Source organism: Sapajus apella, unplaced genomic scaffold (assembly GCF_009761245.1).
Source record: "Sapajus apella isolate SASKATOON/1434 unplaced genomic scaffold, GSC_monkey_1.0 scaffold88, whole genome shotgun sequence".
Lineage (NCBI taxonomy): Eukaryota > Metazoa > Chordata > Mammalia > Primates > Cebidae > Sapajus > Sapajus apella.
In genome coordinates, this window is record NW_022437028.1 from 329854 (window position 1) to 344492 (window position 14639).

Sequence of the window (14639 nt, forward strand, 5' to 3'; positions counted from 1 at the left end):
ACCTTGGACCTCTTGACTACCACTAAATACTGTTAAATTAGATTTAGTCTAATAAGAACGATACAATAGGGCCGGGCGCCGTGGCTCACGCCTGTAATCCCAGCACTTTGGGAGGCTGAGGCGGGCAGATCACCTGACCTCAGGATTTCGAGATCAGCCTGGCCAACACTGTGAAATCCTCCGTCTACTAAAAATACAAAAATTAGCCAGGCCTGGTAGCAGGAGCCTGTAGTCCCAGCTACTCAGGAGGCTGAAGCAGGAGAATCGCTTGAACCTGGGAGGTGGGGGTTGCAGTGAGTCGAGATCGCACCAATACATTCCAGCCTGGGTGACAGAGCAAGACTTCATCTCAGAAAAAAAAAAAAAAAGAATAATATAATGGACTTTGGGGACTTGGGGGGAAGAGAAGGAGGCAGACAAGGGATAAAAGACAACAAATATGGTGCAGTGTATACTGCTCAGGTAATGGGGGCACCAGGGTCCCATAAATCACCACTAAAATGTAACCAAATGCCATCTGTACCCCAATAACTTATGGAAAAAGTATATAAATACATATATGTATTTATATAAATATATACATACCTATATATACACAATATATATACGTGTGTGTGTGTGTGTGTGTGTGTGTGTGTGTATGTATGTAAAGTCTTAGCTGCCTCCTTGCATATTTTAAGTTAAACCTCAGAGTTTCTCCATAAATAGTGAAAAGTAACATAACTGGACGTGGAAACAAACTGTCACCTATTCTTGTGCCAATCACTAAGTTTGGCCAGTCAAAGGTGGCCAACTATTGAAACCCTTTTCCAATAAGGCAAACACTGAGCTGTAACCAAGAGCTGCTTCTGTCCCTCACTTCTGTTTTCCATCCAACACTCTCCTTTTGCTGCCTTTAAATCTTTTTCCACCATACAGCTGCCCAACTCACCAATCCTTCTTTGCTCGATTAAACTCTGTTTCATTGAATTTGTCTATTTGTCTAGGGTTTTCCTTTTAATATTAGCTATGGGAAAGTTACTTAACTGCTGGAAGGAAATAAAGATAGCTGGTTTTGAAGTCGGAGAATAAGGAAATCAGAGAATGGAGGAAAATTCCAAGTTGGGGAGATCATCAGGGGCACAACAGGGTCTCAATGAAAGGGAAGTGGGGTGATGGACCTGTCCAGAGAACGCAACCAAATTGGCGGCTGGCATTGGCTGCTGGTCTCTTTACAGTGACCAGGAGATACATGTGTTTGCAAAAGATTGCTCTGCTCTGAGAGTAAGGACTTTGCTTCTCAATCGTCACTGTATTTTCCAGTGCCTGGTATAATTCAGGGCATATCATCTACACTCCAACAACATTGGTTATTGTGTAAATTAACACATTAGAAAGGGCTGCTTTCTCTGGCCAGGCACAGTAGCTCACGCCTGTAACCCCGGCACTTTGGAAGGCCAAGGCGAGTGGATCACTTGAGGTCAGGAGTTCAAGATTAGCCTGGTCAACATGGTAAAACCCCGCCTCTACTAAAAATACAAAAATTAGCCAGGCATGGTGGTGCGTGTCTGTAGTCCCAGCTATTTGGGAGGCTGAGGCAGGAGAATTGCTTGAACCTGGGAGGTGGAGGTTGCAGTGAGCTGAGATCGGGCCACAGCACTCCAGCCTGGGTGACAGACTCTGTCTCAAAAAAGAAATGGAAGAAGTCATGGAAGGCCACTTGTTCAGGGGCCCTGTATTCAGAGTTGGGAGAAACGGTGTTCAGCGTGGCTGAGATTTATCCAACATCAAACAACCAGTGTACGGTTTTTGAATCAAGACCTGAGAAGCCCCTTGAACAGTAGCAAATCAGCCATGTTTCCTTCACGACTCAATGGGGCAGAATAGGTGGAGCATTTCCTGTAAAAATATACACAAACAAATTTGTTTTCTTGGGGAACTTTTGCCGAGAAAAATGCCACTAAATCAGCATGTTGGCCGTGAAAAAACGCAACAGCAAGTCTTCATCTGAATCACACAGCCACGTGGGATGCATTCCCTCAGGCCCACGCACAGGCATCAGGGAAGCAAAATGGGATCAATGAATTTCTTTGTTAATCTTGATATTTGCAGGAAGCCAGTGAACCAAGCACTCTGCAAATCACCAGCTTTAATCTTCAGAATTACTTAACTGCCATTTAGGAGAGTTTTGTTTTCTGGGGAGATCTGCACACAGCAGGCGGCAAACATTCTAATTGCTGTTAAGTACATTTGGTGTAATATGTTGGGGAAATGTAGACGTTGAATCAGTTAAGCATGAACACACATGCTCAGGGGCAGAATCTAAGTTTGTACACAAAGAAGTGATTTAGTCACAAAGACAAAATCTCATACAAAGCCGGGCGCAGTGGCTCACGCCTATAATTCCTGCACTTTGGGAGGCCAAGGCAGGTGGATCACCTGAGGTCAGGAGTTCGAGACCAGCCTGTCCAACACGGTGAAATCCCATCTCTACTAAAAATACAAAAAATTAGCCAATGGTGATGGTAGACACCTGTAATCCCAGCTACTCGGGAGGCTGAGGCAGGAGAATTGCTTGAACCCTGGAGGCAGAGGTTGCAGTGGGCTGAGATCACATCATTGTACTCCAGCCTAGGTGACAGAGAGGGACTCCATCTCAAAAAATAAAAATAAATAAAAATATCATACAGGAAAAGAATCTGCCTCTTCCAGGTATGAAGAGCACCAAGCCCCAGCCGTAGTTCAATCACATAAACAAATGCCCAGACAAATTGTGCTCAACCTTTTATCTTCCTGCCTGTCCTCCCTCTCTCTCTCTCTTTTCAAGTTCATTTGCAGTCAAGACGCAATGCTATTTATAACATATATTGTGCTGCAGTCACCCAGATTTGCAACCTGAAGCTGAAGACATTCAATCTATGCCATAGAAATAAAACTCAATGGGAACACAACATCACAGCTATTTGATTCTGCAAGTATTACAGCCAGACACACCCGCTTCTCCTACTAGATGAAAACTCCTTGTAGTCAGGGGGCATGCCTTGTGCATTTTCACATTCCTTAAGCTCTGACCTCCATGTCTACTACATAGTAAATATGCAATAGGTATTTGTTGAGCTGAATTGAAGGTTACTTCCCAAGAATTAGTGACAAAGAACAGAGGAATATCAAAAGGGAAGAAATCTTCAAGGTGGTCTCAGATAACAGAAATGGTGTCAGTGGGTTTCAGGAGCTAAAACTTGCCATGAGAGGCACCCTGATAAAACCTGTAGGCAACCAGATCACAGCTAAGATGCAAGACTCAGATGTTGTTGATGGTGGTTTCTTATTTTTTTTTAATTTTTATTTATTATTATTATTTTTTTTTTTGAGACAGAGTTTCACTCTGTCACCCAGGATGGAGTGCAGTGGCAGGATCTCGGCTCACTGCCACTTCTGCCTCCTGAGGTTCAAGTGAGTCTCCCACCTAGGCCTCTTGAGTAGCTGAGATTACAGGCATGAACCAACACACCCAGCTAATTTTCTTGTATATTTAGTAGAGACACATTTTACCATGTTGGTCAGGCTGTACTCGAACTTCTGGCCTCAAGTGATCTGCCTGCCTCAGCCTCCCAAAGTGCTGGCATTACAGGTGTGAGCACCACGCCCAGCCTGTGGTTTTTAAAAATGATAATCCAATCCCGGGTTGATTTCCATTTATATTGCTAAGACCATGTAAGGTTTTCAGTCAAGTGTGAAATATTCATTTAGCCCTGATGTCTAAGAAAAACTTTCTTAAAAATCTGACAAGTTGCAGCTAAATAAATAATTTATCTATAATGAAGAGGGAGGCATAGCACGGTTACCTGACCATTCTACTTATTGGGAAGGCACTAGCTAAACCACACAGGGCCAAGTTTCAAAGAACTGAGGTATTAGATTGCACCGTATGAAATTGCTATTTCTGGCCAAATAAAGCAATTTCACATGATTCAACCAAATATGATGAGAATTCCACAGTACTAAAGTAAACTTACTGAACACAATTTGGTATCTTAGCTGTTTTATAAGGACTTTTAGTGAACTCATTTGTTTAAAAATTCATTCAATTGATCAACCAGATATAAATTATGAATACCAACTCAGATAAGATGTGATCTCCACCATCAAAACTACTACACAAAAGGAAAACATGTGATTTCCAGTTCAGATGAGTCACTGAAGCAAGAAACCCAGAAGGAAGAACCAGTTTGTGATGAAAAAGTCATTTTCCAATTTCTTGGGAATATGGACATGGAACTTCAGTCATCACTTTAATTACAGCAGATATACAAGCCATGACAAATTGGCCTGATCCGTATATAATTACAGACACAAGAAATGCTTTGAAATCTCAGGTATCACATTGCCACTATTCTTCTCTCCTAATAAGAAGATGTAAATTACAGATACAGATGTTTTTAAAACTTTCTGGTAGCCAGCAAGCATGGTGGCTCATACCTGTAATCATAGCACTTTGGGAGGCCGAAGTGGGCAGATCACTTGAGGCTAGGAGTTAGAGACCAGCCTGGCCAACATGGCAAAACCCTGTCTCTACTAAAAAAAATACAAAAATTAGCTGGGTGCGGCAGCACGTGCCTGTAATTCCAGCTACTTGAGAGGCAGAGGCATGAGAATCACTTGAACCCGTGAGGCAGAGGTTTCTGTGAGCCAAGATGGCACCACTGCACTCCAGCCTGGGTGATAGAGCAAGACTGCATCCTTAAAAAAAAAAAGGAAAACTCCTTTCTGGTAGCCACCATGTCATGAAACAAATAATCCTGATAAAAGTTATTGACTAGCTACTTATTGATATCAATAAGCTCTTATTGATTAAATAAACAACTGAATGACATCCTGGAGGCTCATAAATATTACAGGAGTTACCCAAAGTTCCCAGAATTCCTGGTCTGCAGTGCTGTGGCCAACAGTGGTCATTCTTATATTTGCTTTAACAGTTTTTACTATTCATACCAGTCACTCTCAAACCTTCATGGGCATAAGAAACACTAGGGGTGGGGACGGGTGTCAACTGAAATACAAATTACTCAGCCCCACTCCTAGAGATTTTAATTCAGTCTATATAAGGTAGAACCGAGGAATTTGTACTTCAGTAAGAGCCACAAGGGATTTTAATGTAGTTATCTACACTGATGTAGGTAAGTATTCACATCCATGTAAGCCTTCAATCTATTATCTCTGCACTAGAAACTAAGTGGGGAGATGGTAGAGATCACATTTTATGTGATTGAAACCTTATATGGTTTCAGCGATATAAATGGAAATCAACCTAGGATTGGATTATCATGAAAAATGATAATCATCTGGGTGTGGTGGTGCACGCCTATAATCTCATCTCTTTGGGAGGCTGAGGTGGGTGGATCACCTGAGGTCAGGAGTTCGAGACCAGTCTAGCCAACATGGTGAAAGCCCGTCTCTACTAAAAATACAAAAATTAGCCAGGAGCGGTGGTGGGCACCTGTAATTCCAATTGCTCAGGAGGGTGAGGCAGGAGAATTGCTTGAACCTGGGAGGCAGATGTTGCAGATCTCAGCAGTCAGCTGAGATGGCGCCACTGCACTCCAACCTGGGTGACAGAGGAAGAATATGTCTCAAAGAAAATAAAAGGAAGTAGACTCCGTATATACTAAGTAACTGTATCAAGAAGAAAATAAAAGCAGAAAATCAAAATGCCTCATGTGATAGGAATACACACTGCTCTCAGAAAATGGGCAACACATCTTCTCAACCTCAGGGGAAGAGCTATAAAATGGCTCACCCCTGCAATCCCAGGACTTTGGGAGGCTGAGGCGAGTGAATCACCTGAGGTCAGGATTTCGAGACCAGACTGGCCAACATGGAGAAACCCCGTCTCTATCAAAAATACAAAAGTTAGCCGGGTGTGGTGGTGGACGCCTGTAATCCCAGCTACTCGGACGGCTGATGCATGAGAATTGCTTGAACCTGGGAGGTAGAGGTGCAGGGCCAAGATCATGCCATTGCACTCCAGCCTGGGAAACAGAGTGAGACTCTGTCAAAACAAACAAACAAAAAAAAAGATATGACAACACTCTGATCACTATGCAACAAAATTTAAAATTATTAATAACGTTTTTAAAAAGTTATCCATCTGCAAATTTTAAAAGCCTACTAAACCAATCTTGAGTGGCAAAGTTAAAGCATTTCTAAAATATAATGATAATGAAAACACCACATATCAGAATCAGTGGGAAGCTTTTAAGCAGTAAGAAGAAAAACATTCAAAGCCTTAAAACCTTTTTGCAATAAAAATACCTGAATTACATTTCCAATTTAGAATGCCTTTCAGAAAGAAAAACGAATTACAAAATAAATCAAAAGAAAATAAAAAGAAAGCAATAATAATTATAAAAAGCAGAACTCAATAAGTTAGAGAAGAGAAAAATACAAGATCTTGAATAATCAAAATTCTGGTTTTTAAAACATAATTAACAAAATAGATCACCTTTAGCTAACTTAAGAGAAAAAAGAGAAAGCAAGATATACAAATAAGAGACCAAAGGGGGAAATATTCACCGAAACAAATTAACTGTTAAAAATAAAAACTCATTTGCAGATTCCTATGCTAATGAATTTGAAAGTCTAGATGTAATGGATAATTTCCTAGGGAAAGGCAATTTGCCAAGGTTGACAGCATTAGAGACAGAAACCTTAAACAGATCTGTTTCCTCAGGAAAAAAATGCAAAACCCATCAAGAAACTACCCCCATATAAAACATGAGGCCCAGATGGTTTCACAGGTGACTTCTACCAAACACTTAAAAACCAGATAGTCATAATGCTCCATAAATTATTCCAGAGGATTGAAAACCTAATTCCTTTTATAACGTATTAATAACTAAACTCCTTAAGGGAAGCAGAGTTGTAAATAAAATATTAGTGAACAGTATCCAACATCACATTAAGAAAATAATACACCATAGCCTAGTGGAATTTATTCCAGGAATATAAATTTGGTTTAATATTAAGAAATCCATTAATATAATGCAAAATATTTATAGACATAGGAAGAAAGACATCTGTGACTTTCTGTATAGTTACTGAAAAAACTGAAATCGGTTTGAAAAATGCAATACTCATCCTAATAAAAAAAAACCCTCAAGATCATTAAAACTAACGGATACTTTATTAACACAATAAACTATACCACAGCCATAGAGAGAGCATCTTACCTAATGAGAAGCATTAGAGGCAGTCCTGTCAAAGACAGGAAAGGAGGTGATTAGATCATGGGGGCAGTTTCTTATGGTTTAACACCATCCTCCATGGTACTGTGAGTGAGTTCTCATAAGGTCTGGTTGTTTAAAAGTGTGTAGCACCTCCTTCTCTCTCTCTTGATCCTGCTCCCATCACGTGAGAAACCTTGTTTCCCCTTCATCTTCCACCCTGATTGTAAGTTTCCTGAGGTCTCCCCAGAAACCCAGCAGATGCCAGCATCATGCCTCCTATATAGCCTGTGGAATCATGAACCAATTAAACCTCTTTTACTTATAAATTACTCAGCCTGAGGTATTTCTTTATAGCAATGCCAGAACAAATTAATACACCACCTTTAACCCAGTAATCAACACTATCACCACCAGTAATGAGACAAGTAATGAGTGGCTTCTATGTCACTACATTCTCCTGAATTTCTTCCTTCCTCATTAGCTGTTCCTTTTCCTCATGTGTGTCCTGATAAGATGCGCCAAGATACAACATCATTTTTGTAGTATTCCTGCCACAAAAGCACATCCTGAATCTAATTCTGATGAAATATTGGACAAATACAACTTAAGAGGCATTTTACAAAATAACTGAACTGTAGTCTTCAAAAATGTCAATGTCATGAAAGACACAGAAAGACTAAAGGATTGTTTGAAAATGAAACATCATGACAAATGAATGCAATACATGATCTAGGACTTTCTTTTTTCTGTAAAGGACCTTATTGAGACAACTGGTGAAATGTGGATAGTAATACTATCATATTGTCCTGTGGTTATGTAAGAGAACGCCCTTGTTCTTGGGTTGCTCACGCTGAAGTATTCAGAGACAAAGGGGCATCATGTCTGCAACTCACACACAAAGATTACGAAAAAAGAATAGATTTACATGTGGAGATATATAATATTGCAAAATGTTAACATTTAAAGAAATGGATAAAGATAATATAGTAGTATTCTTGCAACTTCTCTGTAACTCCTATATTATGACAAAATGGAAATTTTAAAAGGAATAATAATAATAATAATCACCTCCTTTGACCCCCACCCCCAGAGCCCTCAGCTACAACTCATGCCTCTTCTCCTTTTCACTATAAAATTCATCAGAGTAGTCATTTTGCTCTCTCATTTCTTCCTTCCCATTCACTCCTTAATCAACCCCAATCAGGGTTGAACATACTTGTTGAGGCCATCAACGAACTTCACGTTGCCAAATCTGCTGAACAATTCTGTCATCTCAGTATCCCTCATCACCAGTAGCCACTGCTTCCTTGTGGGATGCTCCTTTTCTGGCTTCCACATCACTACATTTTCCTGGATTTCTTCCTGCTTCAATAGTTGTTCCTTCTCCACATCCTTTGCTGAATTTCTCTCCTCTATCCACCCTCTAAATTTTGGAGTGCCACAGCAATCACTCCTGGGCTGTTGCCACATCTCCAGCTCTCTCTCCTTAGTGATCTCAGCTTTGATGTTCACCTCTACATTGATGCCTTCAAAGGTCTATCTCCCACCCCCTACCTCTCTTCTGAGCTCCAGATTCATAAATTATTCAAACATCTATTTGATATCTCCAATTATATGACTAAAAGTCAAATAAAACTTAACAAATCCCAAGTCGAATTCTTAAATAGCCCCTCAAATCTGGTTTTCCGTCTCCTCATTTCAATAAATGGTACTACCATGCACCCATATGTTTCAACCTAAAACCTAGTAGTCTCCCTTGATGACCTCCACCATAAATCTCTATTTCTCCCTATCTCACTATGTGTATTAGTTCATTTTCATGCTGCCGATAAAGACATACCTGACACTGGGTAATGAATAAAGTAAAAGAGGTTTAATGGACTCACAGTCCCATGTGAGTGGGGAGGCCACACAGTGACGGTAGAAGGTGAAAGGCACTTCTTATATGGCAGCGGCAAGAGAGAGTCAGAGAGCCAAGTGAAAGGGGTTTCCCCTTATAAAATGATCAGCTCTCATGAGACTTAATCACTACCATGAGAAGAGCATGGGGGAAACCACCACCAGGATTCAATTACCTCCTACCTGGTCCCTCCCACAACACATGGGAATTATGGGAGCTACAATTCAAGATGAGATTTGGGTGGGGACAGGCCCAAACCATATCACTATGCACACCTTAGGTAAAATCACTACCATCTCCTACCGGCACTATCCTCCAAATTGGACTCCTTGCATCTCTCCTGCTCTCTGCAATCCATTCTCAAACACTGTTCAGAATGACCTTCTAAAAACATACACCAGATCAGGACACTTTGCTATGTCAAATCCCCAGTGGCTACCATGACCTTTAATATCTGTTCCCTAGGCTGCCGTAGCAAAGTACCACAAAATGGGGGTACTACAACAAGAGAAATTGATTCTCTAATGGTTCTGGAGGTTAGAAGTCTCAAATGAAGGGGTCAGCAAGGGCATGCACCCTCTGAAGCCTCTAGAGTAGAATCCTTCCTTGCCTTGAAAATACTAGAAAAAAATGAAAATAAAAAATAGCAATACAACAATAAAAAATAGTTTTTAGAGATTGCTGGCAATTCCCAGAAGTCCTTGGCTTGTGGGTGCCCCACTTCAATCTCTGCCTGTCTTCACCTGGCCTCCGTTCCTCTGTGTCTGTCTTAGTCTCTGTGTTTCTCCTATTCTTTTTTTTTTTTTCAAATCATGCCGCATGATTTTTAATTATGCATAAAGATCTAACATCACCCAGGGACCATCTCACCCACTGCTCTGTTTGGCTGCCAGTCTTCTGTCTCTCTCTTTAGCAATGGTAAGGCGGAAACCCTTTCCTCAGGGAAGAGAAATCCATGGTTTGTTGCCCTTGCCAATAACAAAAATATTGGAAAGTCGAGTGGCAAAGCTGTTGCCATTGGCATCTTTCACGTGAACCACATAGAAAGATCCAGGGTGCCACTCTCTGTTGGTAATCACACCAATTCTTCCCAGGTTAGCACCCCCAGTCACCATACACAGGTTACCAGTGTCAAACTTGATGAAATCAGTGATCTTCCAGTCTCCAAATCGATCTGAATGGTATCATTCATCTTGATGAGGGGATCAGGGTAGCGGATGATGCGAGAATCATGAGTCACCAGATGAGGGATTCCTTTTATGCCCACAAAGATTTTTCGTACTTTGCACACTTTGTACTTGGCCTTGTCAGGTGTAATACGATGTACAGCAAAGCGACCCTTGGTGTCATAGATCAGACGGAAATTCTCTCCCGTCTGGTCAATGCTGATGACATCCATGAAACCAGCAGGGTAGGTTATATCAGTTCGGACCTTGCCATCGATCTTAATGAACCGCTGCATGCAAATCTTTACTGCATCTCCTGTCAGGGCATACTTAAGTCTGTTTCTTAGGAAAGTGATGAGGGGGAGACACTCTCTTAACTTGTGAGGACCGGTGGATGGACGAAGAGCAAACACACCGTTCAATTTATCCAGCATCCAATGCTTTGGAGCTGTCACCCACTTCAGATGCTTCTTGGGACCATAAGCATGGCTGCATTAGGCAAGGAAAGAGGACCTCCATCTTCCGGTGAGTGTAGAAATTCATTTCTCCTATTCTTATAAGATACTAACCATCTTGGAGATTTAGGGTACACCTAATCCGGTATGCCTCACTTTAACTAATTACATCTGCAAAGACCCTGTTATCCTTATAAGGCAACCTGAGGTTCCGGTTGGACTTGAATTTGGGGGTACACAATCAACCCAGTATATCACTTTTGTTCCCATTGGAATAAATCCCAGATGCATTGTCCACAATCTCATATGATCTGACTCCTATGATCTGACTTCCATCACCCACAAACAATTGGCCAGTAGCTACTACCAGTTCCTAAATCAAGCCCAATCCAAACTCAGGGCTTTCTAAGCACTGTTCTTTCTGTCCACAGAGATTTTCTGCTAGAGGTTTTATTTATTTATTTATTTATGAGACGGAGTTTCACTCTTGTCGCCCAGGCTTCAATGCACTGGCTTGATCTTGGCTCACTGCATCCTCTGCCTCCCGGGTTTAAGCAATTCTTATGCCTCAGCTTTCCGAGTAGGTGGGACTACAGCACCATCATGCCCAGCAAATTTTTGTATTTTTAGCAGAGATGAGGTTTTGTCATGTTGGCCAGGCTGCTCTCGAACTCCTGGCCTCAAGTGATCTACCAGCCTTGGCATCCCAAAGTGCTGGGATTACAGGCGTGAACCACTGCACTCAGCTGCTGCCAGAGTTTTGATCTGCCATCTCATCCTCATCACCTCTGCCTCTTCAATTCACCTTCTCTAAAGCACACCCTCGTTTCCAGTTACTCTCTACAGCTGTCCCCCAGTATCTAAGGGGGATTGGTTCCAGAACCCCTCATGGATACCAAAATCCCAGGATGCTCAAGCCCTTGTATAAAGTGGCATAGCATTTGCACATAACCTACTCACATCTCCTGAATACTTTAAATAATCTCTACATTACTTATAATATGAAATACAATGCAAATGCCCTGTCAATAGTTGTTATACTGCAGTGGTTTTTATTCGTATTTTTTATGGTTGTATTGCTATTTTTTATTTTTTTCTAATATTTTCAATCCTCAGTTGGTTGAATCTGCAGAGCTAGAACCCAGAGATTGGAAGGGTCAGATGTAAGTTACCACCTGTTTATTTACATCAAAGCATTTATCGCAATCTATCATTATCTTGTGTTTATTTTTCCCAGTTTATCATCTGTCTCCCCTTGTAACCTCAAACTCCAACATAGTGCCTGGTGTGTGGGAGCTGACTGAAGAGTATTTACTGAGTAAATAAATAAAATCAAATAAGTACGAGGACTGTGTCATATACATCTGTTATAGCTCCCATACTACCCGTCCATGGCTTTCTACAAAGCCCTAGAAAACATCTGTTGAAATCATAAATAAATTCCAGTTTTCTTTTTTTTTTTTTTCACTTTAACTAATAAATAAGTTCCATCATTTTATCCATGCCACAATTCATCCTTACCCAAGAAGTCCCCTGAGCGGACTTTGTGATGCAGAAACAACAGCTCAAATTCTGCCTCCAGGGTCCCAAATATTTATTTAGAATTATGTATCTAGCACTGCACAGTCCCAGACTCGTCAAACTTCTGATGATCAAATATTGCCTAAGTACAACCATCTGCAAAGTGGGGCTGCATTCATCACAATCAGGATAAGTCTATTTAAACTGCTTCAAGGCCATGTTTATGAATAAGACTGTGAAACTAAAAACTTCATTTGTGTTCATGAAACACTTGAGAGCTACAGAGAGCTCAATATTATTGCCAAGGGTCAAATGTCCAGCAAAGTGCTGCCCACGGAGACATAATCACATTGCTTCATCATCAGGGCACGCACAATTAAAGGAATTTTCCAGGAATAATCACTTGCAGTACATCTACTTAAAGCAATTTCATATTTATTTATTCAATTGAATTATTTATGTTATTCGTAATGAAAAGAAACTCCGAACAGCATTGGTTCCATCACGTCTTCCTTTGCTTTCATTTGGTTTACCGCATGTGACTATTTTTATGCAAATGAGGTTATGATGACATTAAACATTTTCTACTGATTTTCCAAGAACAAATATGTTCTCTCCATATGCCACAGTCTTCTTTTCCCTGCATCCATCCTCAAAGCTCTGTTGGCTGATCAGAATTTCTTCTAAATTAACTAAAGGGACATGCCATCTGTAATACTGATGAGGCTGTCTCCCTCTGCAGCGCACACGTGGCTCTCCCATTAATACCTGAATTTAGTCCATTCCACCCATTCCACCAGAAGCCTGATTTATACCCCCCAGCTCTTACAAGGCTGTAAATCTCACCTTATTACGAAAGCACCGTGGTTCTCTCCTGCTGCCACTTGGAGAATGTTTACTGTACTCACAAACCAAGAATAAGGAAGAACTCCACACATAAACAGGCGTTGTGATTGCAAAGGCATTTGCTCTATTGATTATTCTCAGGGCTGAGAAACAAATGTTTGCTGTACTGCAAGTATTTCACATAACTATCTGTCCACTGAATGAATCAAATTGGAGTGGAATTTGGCAAGCTGCCTAAAGTAAGCTTGTATAAACTAGCTTGGGCTTTCTTGTAGGATGCGGGTGTGCATGTGTGCCCATGTAGATGCCTTGAGGCAAGTATGGGACGGGTTGGTTTTAACTCTGCACTGCTGGAGTGAGGAGGCAATGGACTAAGCAGACAGGATAATCCCCTAGAAACACAAAGGTTTTAAGTACCAACTCTCAAGTCCCCAGTAACAATGTGAGGATTTCTAAATACTAGATGAGATATGCTAGTCCCTCCTGTACTTCTCATCTTTCTACAATCCTCAATTAAACTATCAAAGGCCAACAGAAGCAAGAACAGCCACTACTGTAAATCTCAACATTGGTTTGATTCAAACCACTAAGTTGAGAATTCCATGTCACATAGTGGCATCTACATCTGGGGAATGTGAACTTGGGACTCAGTGACCCTGGAGGTTGTAAACAGGCGACAGAACAGATCCATATGCTTAAATAGGAAAAGGTCGACACTGTTCTATCCACTGGTTTCAAATTCTCCATGAAAAAAATTGAAACTTGTCCAGAAAGCTCTCTAGAAAGAAACAGGGGAATCTTGACTGCAACTTTGTTTTAAATGCATTTCAGGTGAGAATACTTTCAAGTCCCAAGAAAAGACTGAATTATCTTTGCCAATTTATAACCTTTGGGGCTGGCATTGCCTCTAAAGGAAGTGGTAATTCTTTCTTACACAGTTGTCTCAAGAGCATCCATTTCTTTTCTTTTCTTTTCTTTTTTTTCAGGCAGAATCTCACTGTGTTCCAGGCTGCAGTGCAGTGGCATGATCTCGGCTCACTATAGCCATCTTCTCCCAGGTTCAAGTGATTCTCCTGCCTCAGCCTCCTGAGTAGCTGGGATTACAGGCACCCACCGCCATGCCCAGTTAATTTTTGTATCTTTAGTAGAGACAGGTTTTCACATATTGGCCAGGCTGGTCTCGAACTCCTGACCTCAAGTGATCCGCCCACCTCGGCCTCCCAAAGTGCTAGAATTTCAGGTATAAAAAGTATTTTTTAATATTCAGTCCTTTTCAAGGAAAAATTACTTCAATATGTGGACAGAATCAACTTGTGGAAAGAGGAAAAACATATCTTTTTTTCTTCTGGTCTGACTAATATGGAGGAAGCAGAGGCAGGAGGTAGCTGATCCCAACCCTCCAGCTTTCACAAAATCTCCTGGGCCCTCAGAACATCCTTAGTGAGGGCGAGCCTTCCTCAGTATGTTGGCTGTGGGGAATTCACAGATGCCCCTTCTGATCCAGGCCCAGGAAGGGCCTTATGAAGGAACATACCCTCCCCAGACT

General features: G+C 41.2%; 1 protein-coding gene and 1 pseudogene across 2 annotated transcripts in view; both read right to left on the reverse strand.

The window, feature by feature from the left end:
* The window catches only part of GALNT17 (polypeptide N-acetylgalactosaminyltransferase 17), a 505206-nt gene that overhangs the window by 296238 nt on the left and 194329 nt on the right, over window positions 1-14639 (reverse strand). The gene's annotated exons all lie outside the window — the stretch shown is intronic.
* On the reverse strand, window positions 9914-10720 carry LOC116534519 (annotated as a pseudogene).